The sequence below is a fragment of the Terrapene carolina genome, unplaced genomic scaffold (assembly GCF_002925995.2).
Source record: "Terrapene carolina triunguis isolate 2854851 unplaced genomic scaffold, T_m_triunguis-2.0 Scaffold17, whole genome shotgun sequence".
Lineage (NCBI taxonomy): Eukaryota > Metazoa > Chordata > Testudines > Emydidae > Terrapene > Terrapene triunguis.
Window position 1 is genome coordinate 7,933,913 of NW_020664368.1, and position 14,729 is coordinate 7,948,641.

Below are 14,729 nucleotides of genomic sequence, written 5' to 3' on the forward strand. Positions count from 1 at the left end.
AAAGGAGACCAGAAGCTGTTTTAGCACCATGTATTATTATAGCACCTAGGAGCTGTAGACATGGTCCAGGACCGTATTGTAATAGACGCTGTGCAAACACAACAAAAAACAATCCCTGCCTGACAAGCTTACAATCTAATTATAAGACAAAAGACAACACACGGATACAGACAGGGGAGTACAAGGAAACAGTATTTGTCACCATGATAGGAAGTGGACTTCCTACAGCAGCTAACTGTTGTCAAGATTTTTTGTAGGATACATGACAAAGGAGAGTTTGAAGGAGGATAATGCATGACTTGAATTGATGTTTACAGGGCACTTCTCCCAAAAGTGATGGACTGCATGGGGAGAGCACAAAGGTGACTGTTTGAATATCAGAATTAGAAGACCGAAGGCCGAGCCATAGACAGTAAATATAGATTTACTCCTTGCTAAGTCAGTAAATCTTCTCTTCTCATATGTGGAAAGACAGGGCTTCTGAAAATTGATGGAAGTTGGATCCCTTCAGTGGCAGGTGCCAACCTGTTGATTTGGGCTATTCCACTCCCAGCATAATGGCTCTGCTCAAGCTTTACATAACAGTAAATATGAATTGCCATATTTTGGCCAGGTGGGAAGGTCCACTGTAGTAGGGACATTTGGATCTGTGGGAAAGCCACTATTTATATATGCATTACTGCAGAGTGGATCAGCTTTGATAGCAGCAGAAGCAATAACAGCATTCAGCATCTTGCCACACTATGCACATGTAGCCTTGAGAAGAATCTCACGGTTAACAGTATTTTGGAGAAACTATAGGCAGTCATTAGAGTGGCTGAGGCTAATTTCACAGACATGAAATTTTACACCAAAATGCATTTCACAAGCTAATATATAGCAGGAAAAAAATCTTGGAGCAGATCCTCAGCAATCGACATAACTCCATTGACTTCAGTGCAGCTACGCTGATTACAGTTGTTGAGAATTATATGCTGTAAAATTCAAAAAAAAAAGTGAAAAATAAATCTAACATTTTCTTGGAAACATTTTTATCATTGTCTCCCACCAGTAATAGCCAATGCCAAGCACAAAACACAGATTCTCAAAATTTATTCTCACAGCATCTCAATCCACTTGAAAAGTGGGCAGCTGCATTTTGACCTAGCTGTAGATCTACCAAGATGATTTACTGGTATTAAGTTAAATTATTTTGCTGTAGAATGTCAGTTATTCATGTATTACAAGTTATGTCACTGTGTACTCACAGGATGCACCATAATGGCTCTTGAGAGGCCATTATGGTGTACTGTACTAATGATCCATACATAATGAAAGTGTCTCAGTCACCTCCATTTATTTCATGATGGATCCTTCACACTAGTTTCATTGAACATAATACATTTGTTTTCCTTTTTGGAAATAAAAAGTAGACATTAATTATCTCTCAATTACAGTGATACTCCTAATGAGCAACATGCACTCACACACTGATATTTTTAAGTTATTGTGATCAGCTCAAATGTGGTCAACCAACAGAAAAAAATGGATTGTCTTCAAATGAATTATGTCTTAGAGTTGGACCAGGTTCTAGTCCTGGCTCCACAGGCATTTGGCCTATTGGTATAGGCACTTATTGTGTCTGTGTTACAGTAACTCCTACTCTGTTCTGACAGTAAAGGCCCCAACAAAGACTGGAGCTCCATTATGATAGGTGTTGTACAAATGCATAGTCGGAGAAAGTCCCTGCTATGAGCTTACAAACTAACCAGGATAAGACAGACAAAGAAGTGGGAGAAAATAAGTATTACTATCACCGTTTTTCAGATGGGCACAGAGAGACTTGTCCAGGGACACACAGCTAGTTCATGGCAGAACCATGTATTAAATCCAGTTTGCCTGAACCTCAGTCTGATGCCTTGACCACATGATCAGCCTTTCTTATCCATTTGTTAGAAATCTAAACTCTTCAAATCCATGAAAATAAAATAATTCAACTGATAGATCACATGTTGTGCTGTTTCCTCCATTGCTTCCTAAGCAATCACTATAAAAGTTAAAATAATGAGTGGATTCAAGGGCAATATTTCACAGCTATTCCCTTCAAACTTAACCAGTAGTTCAATAGCACTTAAGCACATAAAAAGAAGGCATCCTGAATAATAGTATTATGATGAAGACGATCTGAAGTACCATCATTCTGGCTCTTATAACATGTTGCTTCATTTCCCCCCTAATTCTCTAATATCGTAGGTGTCTTGCTGCACGTATAATACTATGTACTATAGCATGTGCCTAGAGGAGCTTGCTTATGGGTCCCAGATCCCTGCAGTATCAAAACACAAAGACCTGATTTAAAGAAGGAATGAAAAGCCTGAACTCTCAATGTCCTGGCCTTTGTGAGTTTAAGTCAGACCCCTGTCTATGTTTTTTGTTACTTGGATTTATTAAATAAAAGCTAATGATGGAAAATGTAATAAGCGAAGCCAATAGAGCATACTCTGGGGTTCTGAAAAACATCTCTGGCTCATTTTGAAAAATAAGAGCCTATTCCAGGGTTTTAAGAAGCTATCTACACTTATAAATTGTTTCAGTAACTTTAAAATTACAGTAAAACACTCCTGGTAAATAACTGTATAAAAATATGCCCTCAAAAGCTGATAACCACAATGTAAATAGACATAAGACACATGTAAATAGACATAACCGCATGTAAATAGACACATGTATGTCTTGGTAACAGCCTCTCTTTCTGTACTTTACCCTTAATATTTGAGAACAGTTGGATGCTTGATCTGACAGGACAGCAGAGCATTCTCAGTGGAGGACCTTGATCTTGCTACCCCTTCAGTCGGGCAGAAGCAGGTTTGTTGGTCTTTAAGACATGCTACAAGGTATATCCGTTTATCCAGGTTTTCTTTGAGGGTGATTGTCTAAGAGAAGGCCTGTAAAAACTTGTCAGTTTTCCATAGGTAAATACATAAGGTCACTTCAGTATACTTACTATAGGGAATAGCGTGGGAATACTGCAAATACTGGGATAATTGGCAAGCTTTAAAGGGTAACCAGTATAGACAAACTGATGATGATAAGGAGGAGGATTTTTTAAAGCTGGCTTCTCTTTTTTGCTTTCTGAAGTTTCTATTCTATTATTTTCTGTACTGATTTAAATATTTCAACACAAAAACCATATTGCCCTGTGAACAATAAACAAATATAGTCTTTACTTTCTCACTGGCAATAAAACTTCAGATCTATTTTAAGACTCACAGTCCTAAAATTCACTGTTGCTGTCTAAACAACAGCAAAGTTTAACTTCTCTCTACTTGCCTAGGGAACAAAATGGCAGAATATTATGAAGCACATAAGCTATCCATCCATTCAGATCACTTGATTGGCTTTGCTAATGTGATGAGGTCAGGAACAGTATTGGCTGCCAGTATTGCAAAAGAGATTATGAATGACAGTGAATAGTCATTGGGACAGAGAGAAAGTGAGACTGACTCTATAGCCCAGGGGTTGGGGCCCAGAGATGGGAGATCCAGTTTCTTGTCCTTGCGCCAATGACTTTTTATACAAAGTGGAACTGTTTCAACAGGAGAGATTAAGAGAGGTCACATCAGATGGTGGTGAGGGTTGACTTTTCCTGATTTCTTTAGGGAGGGTGTTACAGAGCTTTGGGTCTACTTTTTCGAAGACTCTGCCTCCAGCTTCCTCACTCTACTAGTAGCAAGGCATTTGGGTCTAGATACACAAAGAGTTGGGAATTGCAATGCCTAACCCCTAGGTGCACTTAGTGGAATCCTCTGACCCGAGTTAGGCACCCGGGTTCCCCATACAGTGCAGAGGTAGAGTTATGCACCTAAGAAAGGGATTCTCAGAAGCCAGCAAGCTGATCGGAGAGCCACATGAGGTAGGCAGGAGTGAAATGCAGGGGAAAAGGGTGGGACTTAAGACACGGATTCGCAAAGGTACTTAAGTGTTTAATTCCCACTGATCTGGACTTTAGGACCTGGACTCACAGGTCAGAGATAGGTGTGATGTTGCACTCCATATGCTTTATGGAAATATGCTGATGAATATGACATAACTGGAATATGCTTTACGCTAAATACCCCTTGTGTGGTGTCTTTAGAAAGCTTGTAATCTACTAAGTGTGTTCATCCTATTTGTTTGCATGTATTATTTCTATATCTGGAGCTAGGAGAATAAGGTATAAACTTGTATCACTGATGTAAACATATTAAATGGAGGCTATTAAGGGTGCTCCAGAAACAATTAGTTGTAAATGGCCTTAGTTAATTGAAAGCCTTCCTGTGTACGTGTGGGCCAACCCAGGAAGAATAGAGACTAGGGATCTTATAGTGAAATGTGACCATGTCACATGATACTGGAATCCATCTTAATCCTTGTACTTTTCCATTGATGAGGCAGGGGTGGGGACAAGCACAGACAAAAGATTCCCGCCTTATGCAAAAGCTATAAAAGTGGGAGGAGCAGGACAAAAGGGGATGCCAGTCATCAGAAAAAAAATTGTTACTCACCTTTGTAACTGTTGTTCTTTGAGATGTGTTGCTCATATCCATTCCAATTAGGTGTGCGCGCGTCGCGTGCATGGCTGTCGGAGAATTTTTACCCTAGCAACACCCAGTGGGTCGGCTATGGAGCCCCGTGGAGTGGCACCTTCATGCCGCTCGATATATACCCCAGCCAACCCAGCGCCCCCTCAGTTCCTTCTTGCTGACTAGTCCGACAGAGGGGATGGGGGGGGCGGGTTTGAGCAACACATCTAGAAGAACAACAGTTACAAAGGTGAGTAACCATTTTTTCTTCTTCGAGTGCTCACTCATATTGATTCCAATTAGATGACTCGCAAGCCTTACCTAGGCGGTGGGGTCAGAGTGAAGTAACATGGATTGTAGGACCGCTCTACCAAACGCCGCATCGTCTCTTGTTTGTTGGATGATGGCATAGTGCGAAGCAAAAGTGTGTACCAAGGACCAAGTTGCGGCTCTGCAGATCTCCTGGATCGGCACCTGGGCGAGAAAAGCCGCCGATGAGGCCTGGGCCCTTGTGGAGTGAGCAGTGAGGTCAATACCCCGGCCAGATCATAGCAAGCGCAGATACAGGACGTGATCCACGAGGAGATCCGTTGAGAGGAAACCGGGAGGCCTTTCATCTGGTCCGCCACCGTGACGAAGACCTGGGTCATCTTCCTGAACGGTTTTGTACGCTCAATGTAGAAGGCAAGGGCCCTACAGACATCTAGGGAGTGCAGCCGCTGTTCCTGGCAACTGGCATGCAGTTTTGGATAAAAAAATGGAAGAAATATGTCCTGGCTGATATGGAAGGCCGATACAACCTTCAGAAGAAACGCTGGATGAGGCCAAAGCTGCACTTTATCCTTAGAAAGATAATATAGGGTGGTTCGGAGGTTAGGGCTCTGAGCTCAGAGACACGCCGCACTGACGTGATAACGACAAGGAAATCCGTTTTCCAGGAGAGGTAGAGGAGGGAGCAGGTGGCCAGTGGCTCGGACGGGGGCCCCATGAGTCTGGAGAGGACCAGGTTAAGGTCCCATGCGGGGACTGGCTGTCGAAGCTGTGGGTAGAGATGGTCCAGGCCCTTAGAAACCTGCCAACCATGGGACTGGCGAAGACAGAGCGGCCATTTGCACCCGGGTGAAAAGCCGAGATGGCCGCAAGGTGAACTCTGACAGAGTTGCCGCCAAGCCTTGCTGTTTTAGGCTCAGCAGGTATTCCAAGATGAGAGGCACGGACGCCTGGAGCAGGGGTGTTCTGCGCTGAGTGCACCAGCCCGAAAATTGCTTCTACTTAGCCGTATATGAGGCCCGAGTGGAGGGCTTCCTGCTGCCCATCAGTACTTGTTGCACAGATTCTGAATTGCGAAGTTCTGCAGGGTTCAGCCATGCAGCATCCATGCTGTGAGGTGGAGAGATCATACATCGGGAAGGCAGAGGCGATCGTGATCCTGAGTAATCAGGTCTGGAAGAAGAAGCAATGGGACTCGAGCGTTCACAGAGAGTTCCAGTAGCGTGGTGTACCAATACTGTCTAGACCATGCGGGAGCTATCAGAATCATTCGCGCCCTGTCCCTGGGTACTTTGAGCAAGACCCTGCGTGCTAGGAGAAACAGGGGAAAGGCATAAAATAGTCGACTCGTCCAGGGGAGCAGGAAGGCGTCTGTGAGAGAGCCCGGGGAGCAGCGCTGGAGGGAGCAGAAAGTTGGACATTTCCGAGTGCAGCTGGAGGCGAAGCTGGGGAAACCCCCACCTTCGGAAGATGGGGTGGATGACATCTGGTCGAAGGGACCATTCGTGGGAGTGGAAGGACCTGTTCAGGTGGTCCGCCAGCATGTTCTGGACCCCGGGTAGAAAAGATGCCAGCAGGTGAATAGAGTGGGCTATGCAGAATTCCCACAGTTGAATGGCCTCCTGACAAAGGGGGGAGGAGCGGGCCCCCCCCTTGTTTGTTGATGTAGAACATGGCCGTGGTGTTGTCTGTGAGGACCACCACACAACGACCCTGCAACTGCTCCTGGAAGGCTTGACAGGCAAGGCGCACCGCCATCAGCTCCCAAACGTTGATATGAAGGGAGAGCGCGGATGGGGGCCATAGGCCCTGTGACTGAATGTCCCCGAGGTGGGCACCCCATCCCAGGGCTGACGCATCCATGACCAGGGACAAGGAGGGCTGTGAGCTGTGAAAAGGTACTCCTTCGCAAACCACCCGGGGATTTAGCCACCAGTGGAGGAAGGCCAGGACCCACTCCGGAACGGTGACCACCAAGTTCAGGCTGTCTTGACCTGGGCAATAGACTGATGCCAGCCAAGCTTGTAATGGGCGGAGTCGAAGTCTGGCATGCCTGGTCAATTTTGTGCAGGTAGCCATGTGGCCGAGAAGACTCAAGCAACTTCTTGCCAATGAGGTTGGGAAGCTCTGAAGGTTCCGGACAAGGGCCTCTATAGCCTGGAAACAAGCGGCCAGCAGGAGGGCTCATGCCTGCACGGAGTACAGAACTGCCCCGATGAATTCTATTCTCTGGGTCAGTTCTAGTGTTGACTTTGCTGCATTGAGAAGGAGGCCTTAACAATGAAATATGTCCTTGACCAAGCGGAGGTGGAACTGCACCTGTTCTTTGGTGCTTCCCCAGATAAGCCAATCGTCGAGGTAAGGGTATACCTGCACCCGCCGCTGATGAAGGAAGGCCGCCACGACCGCCATACATTTAGTAAACACTCGTGGGGCCGTGGAGAGACCGAAGGGAAGAGCTGTGAACTGATAATGTTCACAGTTGACCACAAAGCGGAGGAAGCGTTTGTGCGCCGGATGAATCGCTATGTGGAAATACGCGTCCTTCATGTCGAGGGCGGCGTACCAGTCTCCAGGATCCAGGGAAGGTATGATGGTGCCCAAGGAGACCATGCGGAATTTCAACTTTACCATGAACTTGTTGAGACCGCATAGGTCCAGAATGGGCCAAAGCCCTCCCTTTGCCTTGGTGATTAGGAAATATTGGGAGTAAAATCCCCCACCCCTTAGCTCCCTCGGAACCTCCTCGATCGCCCCCATGGTGAGGAGCATCTGAACCTCCTGAATAAGGAGCTGCTAGTGAGAAGCGTCCCTGAAAAGGGACAGGGAAGGAAGGTGGGGAGGAAGAAAATTGGAGAGAGCATCCTGCTTCCACCGTGTGGACAACCCAGCGGTCTGTAGTTATGTGGGACCAGGCACGGTGGAAGTGGGATAAACGATTCAAGAAAGGTGGAGTGGGATCCTGAATGAGGTCCAATACATCATCCTCGAGCATCCCTTCAAAAGGCCTGTTTTGAGCCCAACAAAGGCTTGGACGGGCTCTGGCCTTGCCCAGACTGGGGGTTGGAGGGCTTCTTCCTGCCATTACACCCCGTCTCCTATAAAAATCCTGCCTCAGTCGAGGAGGAGTATAGGAGCGTTGTTGTGGCTGCTGGGGTTTAAAGGGTTTCTGCTGGGTATCCGGTGTGTGCATGCCCATGGACTTCATTATCGCCCTTGAGTCCTTAAGGCTTTGTAGCCTGGAATCGGTTTTGTCTGAAAATAGGCCCTCTCCATCAAAGGGGAGGTCCTGCAGTGTTTGCTGAAGATCCGATGGCAGGTTGTAGGCTTGCAGCCAGGAGATACGCCTCATCGCTATCCCCGAGGACAAAGTGCATGTGGCAGAATCCTCAACGTCCAGCAAGGCCTGCAACGAGGTCCGTGCCACTATTTTGCCCTCATCAACCAAGGCCCCGAACTCCTCTCTGGAATCAGGAGGTACTAACTCCTTAAATTTCAACATGGAGTTCCAGGAGTTAAAATTGTAATGGCTCAGGAGTGCCTGCTGATTAGCGATCCTGAGCTGAAGACCCCCCCACGGAATAAACTTTGTGCCCAAATAGATCAAGGTGCCTGGCATCCTTTGATTTGGGAGCTGGGGCCTGCTGGCCATGCCGTTCTTTCTTGTTCACCTATGCTACCACTAGTGAACAAGGCTGCGGGTGGGTGAACAAATAATTGTACCCCTTTGAGGGGACAAAGTATTTGCGCTCCAATCCCTTAGCAGTTGGTGGGATGGATGCAGGTGTTTGCCAGATAGTTCTGGTGGTGGTTAGGATAGTCCGAATAAGGGCTAGGACTACCCTTGATGGAGCTTCTGCTGACAGAATATCCACCATTGGGTCCTCCGCCTCTACCACCTCCTCTGCTTGCAAGTTCATGTTCTGCGCCACCCTGCGCAGGAGGTCCTGGTGGGCATGGAGGTCTATGGGAGGGGGACCAAGAGAGCAGTGCCTGCCACCGCCTCATCAGGTGAGGAGGAGGAGGAGGAGGCCACATGGGGGAGAGGGTCATCTAGGGCCTCTTGCGGAGCTGGGCCCAGCTGTCCTGTGCCAGCAACCTCAGGGCCCGGAGCAGGAACCGGTGTTGGAGGAGGTCCTGCAGCGGGAAGAGGAGCCACCATGTTCTCCATGCCTCCCGGGGCGGGCCAAGTGGCGGTAGCCTCTGGCACTTGTGGTTCAGATGGGGCGGAGCAAGAAGCCCCAGATGGAGCACCCTGTGTCTGGTGGTATGCCCAGGGTGTTTAGAACGGCCATTGGGTGGACCCTTGAGCAGGACCCTGCTCTTGCACCTGCCAATGCCCAATCCCCGACTCCGGGCAGCTATGGTCGAAATGGCAGCGATCCTAGAATCGCAACCCTGCCTCCGATCCCGAAGAAGAGGAAATGGAACAGGAAGGCCACGGTGGTGCCAAGCAGATCTGCACCGGGTCACGCCAACGGGGTGATGGTGAACGGTGCCATGACGCTGGGGAGTGGTGCTGGGACCTAGAACCGTACCGGGTGCCTGGATCTGGACCTGGGTCTAGACAATGAGCAGCATCGGGAGCCGTATCGGGTCCAGGATCTGCTCCTCGATGGCGACCAGTGGGCAGAGTGGCATCGCGACCGGGACTAGTGCTGGGAGTCGTAGTGGTGCCATGAGTACGAGCAGCGTCGCGAGTACAACCAGCACCATGAAGGAGAGCGGTGCCGGGACTGCGAGCAATGCCAGAACTGCGAGCAATGTCAAGATTGCAAGTGGAGTCGGAACGGGAATGGTGCCGAGAACGAGATCAGTGCCATGGCTTGACCGACGGTGCTGATGGGTGGATCAGGGCTAAGCTGTTTTCAGTTAAGTCTGCAACTTTGGGGCATGGACCAGACTCTGGATCTGTGTTGCAGCAGGCTAGCATGCCTGGCTCAAAAAGACAGGGTTCTGGAGTCCCAAGCTGGCAGGGAAAACAGGCTCAGAGGTAATTTCAGCACATCAGGTGATAGTCCTAAGGGGATCTCTGACCAAACCAGTCACAACAGGCATCTCCTTATGCTTGGAATTCTCAACCATAAACCCTCTCCTAGAGTTAAGTGTATGATCTGGAGTAAGTGCCCTAGGTATCTCATGCCCTAGGTATCCCATGTTCTTTCTCACAAAAAACAGAGACAGACCATGCCATTATACCCACTGGTTAAGGCACTCATGTGGGAGACATGGGTTCAAATGCTCCAAATCGGGCAGAGTGGGGATTGAAACCTGGGTCTCTCATATCCTAGGTGAGTCTCCTAATCAGTAGACTGTTGGGTATGCTGGAGCATGTACAAATACACACTGTTGCCTTTTGAATGAGGCCAGATCCTGTAGGCACTCAGACACCTATCAGACTGGGCCCCACAGGCCAGATAGGCAGCAGGGCACCTAGTTTGAGAATTCTGCCAGGGATTAGGCATGAGGTAGCACTCCAATTAGCTTGTTATCCGTGGAGAGGCATCAAGATTAAGGCCACTTTGCACATGCCTACCGGCACAAATGTACATGTACATGTTTAGGTGGCAGCTGAGCAATGGTTTTATGAATGTCAATGGTGCCTAAATATTGGACTTATTCACCTGTCTCTTTAAGTGGCAAAGTACCTTTGTGAATCTAGCCTTCAATACCTTGGTTACCTCAGCTTCATCCTCTATGGCTTCCCAAAGTTGCTCATATCCAAACTCCAGGTTGTATCTAACTGCCATCTCTCTCTGTGTAAGTGAACCACATCCCTGTCTGCTATACAAATGTTCTCCTCGTCTTCAAGGCCTTGCATGGCTAATTGCTCCCATCCCCTTCAGCTCTGAAGAATTCAATGTCCTCTTCATCTTCCTTTCTGCAGTGATGAATGATGCTACATAACTGCAGTTTATCTGAGGAACTCAAAGTGCTTTTCAGACACTAATCAGTTAAACCACATGACACCCTTTTGAAGTAGATTTTATTCTGCACATGGAAAAACAGCTTACCCGTGTTCCTCTGCCTCACTGATTCCATGTGTGTGCCAAATCTGCAGCTCAAGCTATATCTCTTCTACACAGTCTAGAGCCAGCAATCTTTTGATCAATCCCCTATGTCAATGCTTACTATTACCAGCACTTCACATCTCTCCTAGTCTCTTATCCCCAGGGCTGGATTTAGGGGCAGGCGACCCAAGAAACACCTACGGTGCCAGGCTTGGGGGGGGGGGGGGGGGGTTCAAGGCTTAGGGTACTGTTTTTGTTGTTAGTGACAAAAGGGGAAAATTGCCAAAGGATATATGTTCTGTTTTCAGATAAACTATCAGGTGGAAGATCCTCATGTTACAAATCTGACCATGAAGCCACTAAGTGACCCTCACTGGGAGAAGTGCATTGACAGCATAAGGCCACTGAGGTACCAAGTGAATGAGGTTTACAATGCCCTGATGGAACTGACATTGTCAAGTAAAGCCGAGGCTGGAATCCGACATGAGGGACAAAGCCTGGCAAACCAGATCACTGGTCTCAACTGTGGTTTGGCATGATATCCTGTTCCAAGGATATGTTGTAAGCAAGGCATTACAAGCTCAGTTGATGGACATCGTGATCACTACTACTTTGATGAGAAGCTGCCTTGATTTTGTTGTCGACTACAGAGACAACGGATTTGAAGATGCCATCCCTGCTGCCAAAGAAACAACCAAGAACTTAGGAGGTGAGCCTGTCTTCAAGGAAACTCACATTCATCAGAAGAAGTGACAACTTGGTTACAAGGGCAGGGATTAGGTGATTCAAATCTTGGGGAAAAAATCAAGAGGAGTTTTTTGCTCACTCGTTGACACTGCTTGAGTGTCCATCGAAAAAGGGTTTGGACAAATGAAGCTTCACAAAAATAACTGGGGATTTTTGTATGACCTTAGTAAGCTGCTAGCGGACAGTAAAACACTGCTGAACAATTGTATGGACCTTCACTGGACGCTGACACATGGAGAATGTTCAGATGTCAATGATAAAGACACCTATGTCAAATTGGATAACATCCATCACATTTTGCAACATGGGAAGAATTCTCCACGCCAAGTTCTCCAGTTCATTCATGATGCAGAGTTGAAGGACACTTTTCCTAATGTGTGGATAGCTTTGAGGATTCTGCTCAGTATGCCAGTCACAGTCACGAGTGGTGAGTGCAACATTTTGAAGCTCGGGCTTATTAAAACGTACCTTCAATCAACAATGGCAGACGAGAGACTGACATTGCTTGCTATTATATCACTTGAAAATGCCATTGGCCAGTCTTTGGATCTCTCTGATGCTGTTCTTCTGTTCACAAGGTAAAAGGGAAAAAAGCGACCTTTTCAACTAAAGGACTACAGTTAATATTCTAAAGCTGTCACCTACTGTAACACTATTTAATACTGGTCCACACAATGTTGGTGCACAGTTCAATTTCTTGATGTTAGTACATTTCAGTTTATTCTTAAAATTAAAAAGTTTCTATGAGCTTAGAGGAAACATTTTTTTTAATTTGCTCATATATGGCATGAATAAATAAAGATTTACAGATCCTAGCGTGCAAATGTATTGTCTTATATGACAGGCATAAATCATGCATGCAAATTGTGCATCTAAGTCATGAAATGGGCTACAAATGCAATAAAAATAAGGTATTCAAAAGTTTAACAAATGCGGCAGCACCATTTGGTCTAGGGACGGCCCTACTTGTCCCATGTACGTCAATTTCTTATTATTTATTATTAGTTATTTTGACAGTGCCTATGATGTACATAGCATCTACAGTAGTAAAAATATACTTATTAGAAAACTATGTAGATATTCCTTCGCTGTGCTCAGTGAGCACTACCTATATCTCAAATGCGAAGTTACAAAGGAGCCATTTGCGGCTCCCTCATTCTACAACTGTTTTTTTTTTTTTTTGCTGTCCCCATCCCCGTCATAGTTTAGAGCAGCCATAGTACTGTTCTAAACTAACTTGTTTTGTAACAGCCCCAAGGGGTTATCATTCTGGCCACACCCCCTCGGGCTCATGTTACAAGCAGAACCTGAAGTCCCTGCCTCCAAGAGCTTACAAACAATTGAAATAGTTTATTATATTGCCCAGTTGTGTTTGAACAATGAGTATATGCCAGGGGTCAGCAACCTCTGGCACGCAGCTTGCCAGGATAAGCACCCTGGCGGGCCGGGCCAGTTTGTTTACCTGCCGCGTTGGCAGGTTTGGCCGATCGCAGCTCCCATTGGCCATGGTTCGCCGCTCCAGGCCAATGGGGGTGGTGGGAAGCCGTGACCAGCACATCCCTCGGCCCGCGCTGCTTCCCACAGCCCCCATTGGCCTGTAGCAGAGAACCGCGGCCAGTGGGAGCCGCGATCGGCCGAACCTGCCAACGCGGCAGGTAAACAAACCGGCCCGGCCTGCAAGGGTGCTTACCCTGGTGAGCGCCGTATGCCAGAGGTTGCCGACCCCTGGTATATGCTATAAAATTATGTTGTACCGACCAAGGGTTCTACAAACTACTGTAAACCTTCAGTCAGGTGCCAATGGCAGCAACAGGGGCAAAGTTCAATCTGACTTGGGGTCCTCTTCTAAAAATAAATAAATGTAATGAATGCAAGTCCCTACCTAGAGTTATATTTAGACTTGGAAGGATTAGATTTTTATTGGTAAATGTTGGTGAACATCTATTTTACAGTACACACACAAACTGATGAAAAATGAAAATGGAAATTTGCAGATAGGCAGAATAAAAAAAATACTGGTTGAGAACTACAGTGTGATTTGAGGATATTTACTTTGTATATTTTGACGTGATGCTGGCAATTTGTGTTTTGACTGTCATGAAGCTTTAACTTTTTGAATTGCAACCTCTACTGTCATTACACAATTATTCTCTGACCTCCCTCCATAATTTCCTACAACTGTGAAAATTTAAGTCCCTTAAAATAAAAAAGTTTAAAAATAAACCTTGATATTATCCATCAAAAATATAAAAATCAAATTCTGCCAAGCGTAGTTATACTTCTGCCCTTGGAAAATTAAAATAAAACCTTCCTTGGTACCTTTGTTGGTGGTTTTCCCCACTCACAAGTACTCAAGAGTCCTTGGGAATGTTGGAACCACAAGCATCTTTTTTATTTAGGAAAAAGTAAGCAAAGAAAACATGACTATGAACATTGATTATAATTAATGTAAATGAAGCTGGCAAGAGCAGGATTTTCCCCTTTTCCCCTAGAGAGGGAGCAGAGAATTCCAGCCCTCTAAGCCAGGGGTTCTCAAACTTGAGGTCGGGACCCTCAAGGGGGTCACGAGGTTATTACATGGGGGGTCGCGAGCTGTCAGCCTCCACCCCAAATCCCGCTTTGCCTCCAGCATTTATAATGGTGTTAAATATATTTAAAAAGTGTTTTTAATTTATATGGGGGGGGGTCACACTCGGAGGCTTGCTGTGTGAAATGGGTCACCAGTACAAGGATACATCAGGCCATACTTACTAGGGATTTAGATTAGGCCGGCCACAGGTGAACCTGAATGCAACTCAGATGTTTCACACTCTCTTCAGCTCAACTTAAAATCATGAAACTGTTCCCTGGACCCCTGACCCCCAAATTAAAATGACTAATCTTTTGACCAGTAAGAAAGGTCTAGTGAAGTATATATTCTAAAGGTATAGTGCTTCAGAAAAGAAACACTATTCATGTGAAAAGAGTACACATTCTCTAGCAAAAAGATTTTCTGTTTGCCAGATGTATAGAGTACTACAACAAGTGCCTAAACCTGAAAAATAAAAAGCATTTCAGAGGTTTTTTTATACTGTGATTGTAAAATATCTGGGAGGTTTGCCAGGCTCAGTCAGAAGGAGAACACAGTATTTTCTCATCACTAATAACAATGACCTGAAGT

General features: G+C 46.3%; 1 pseudogene; it reads right to left on the minus strand.

Moving 5' to 3' along the window:
• Nucleotides 1–10,561, minus strand: part of LOC112103910 — a 183,644-nt pseudogene extending 173,083 nt beyond the window's left edge.
• Between the last annotated feature and the right edge of the window lie 4,168 nt (nucleotides 10,562–14,729).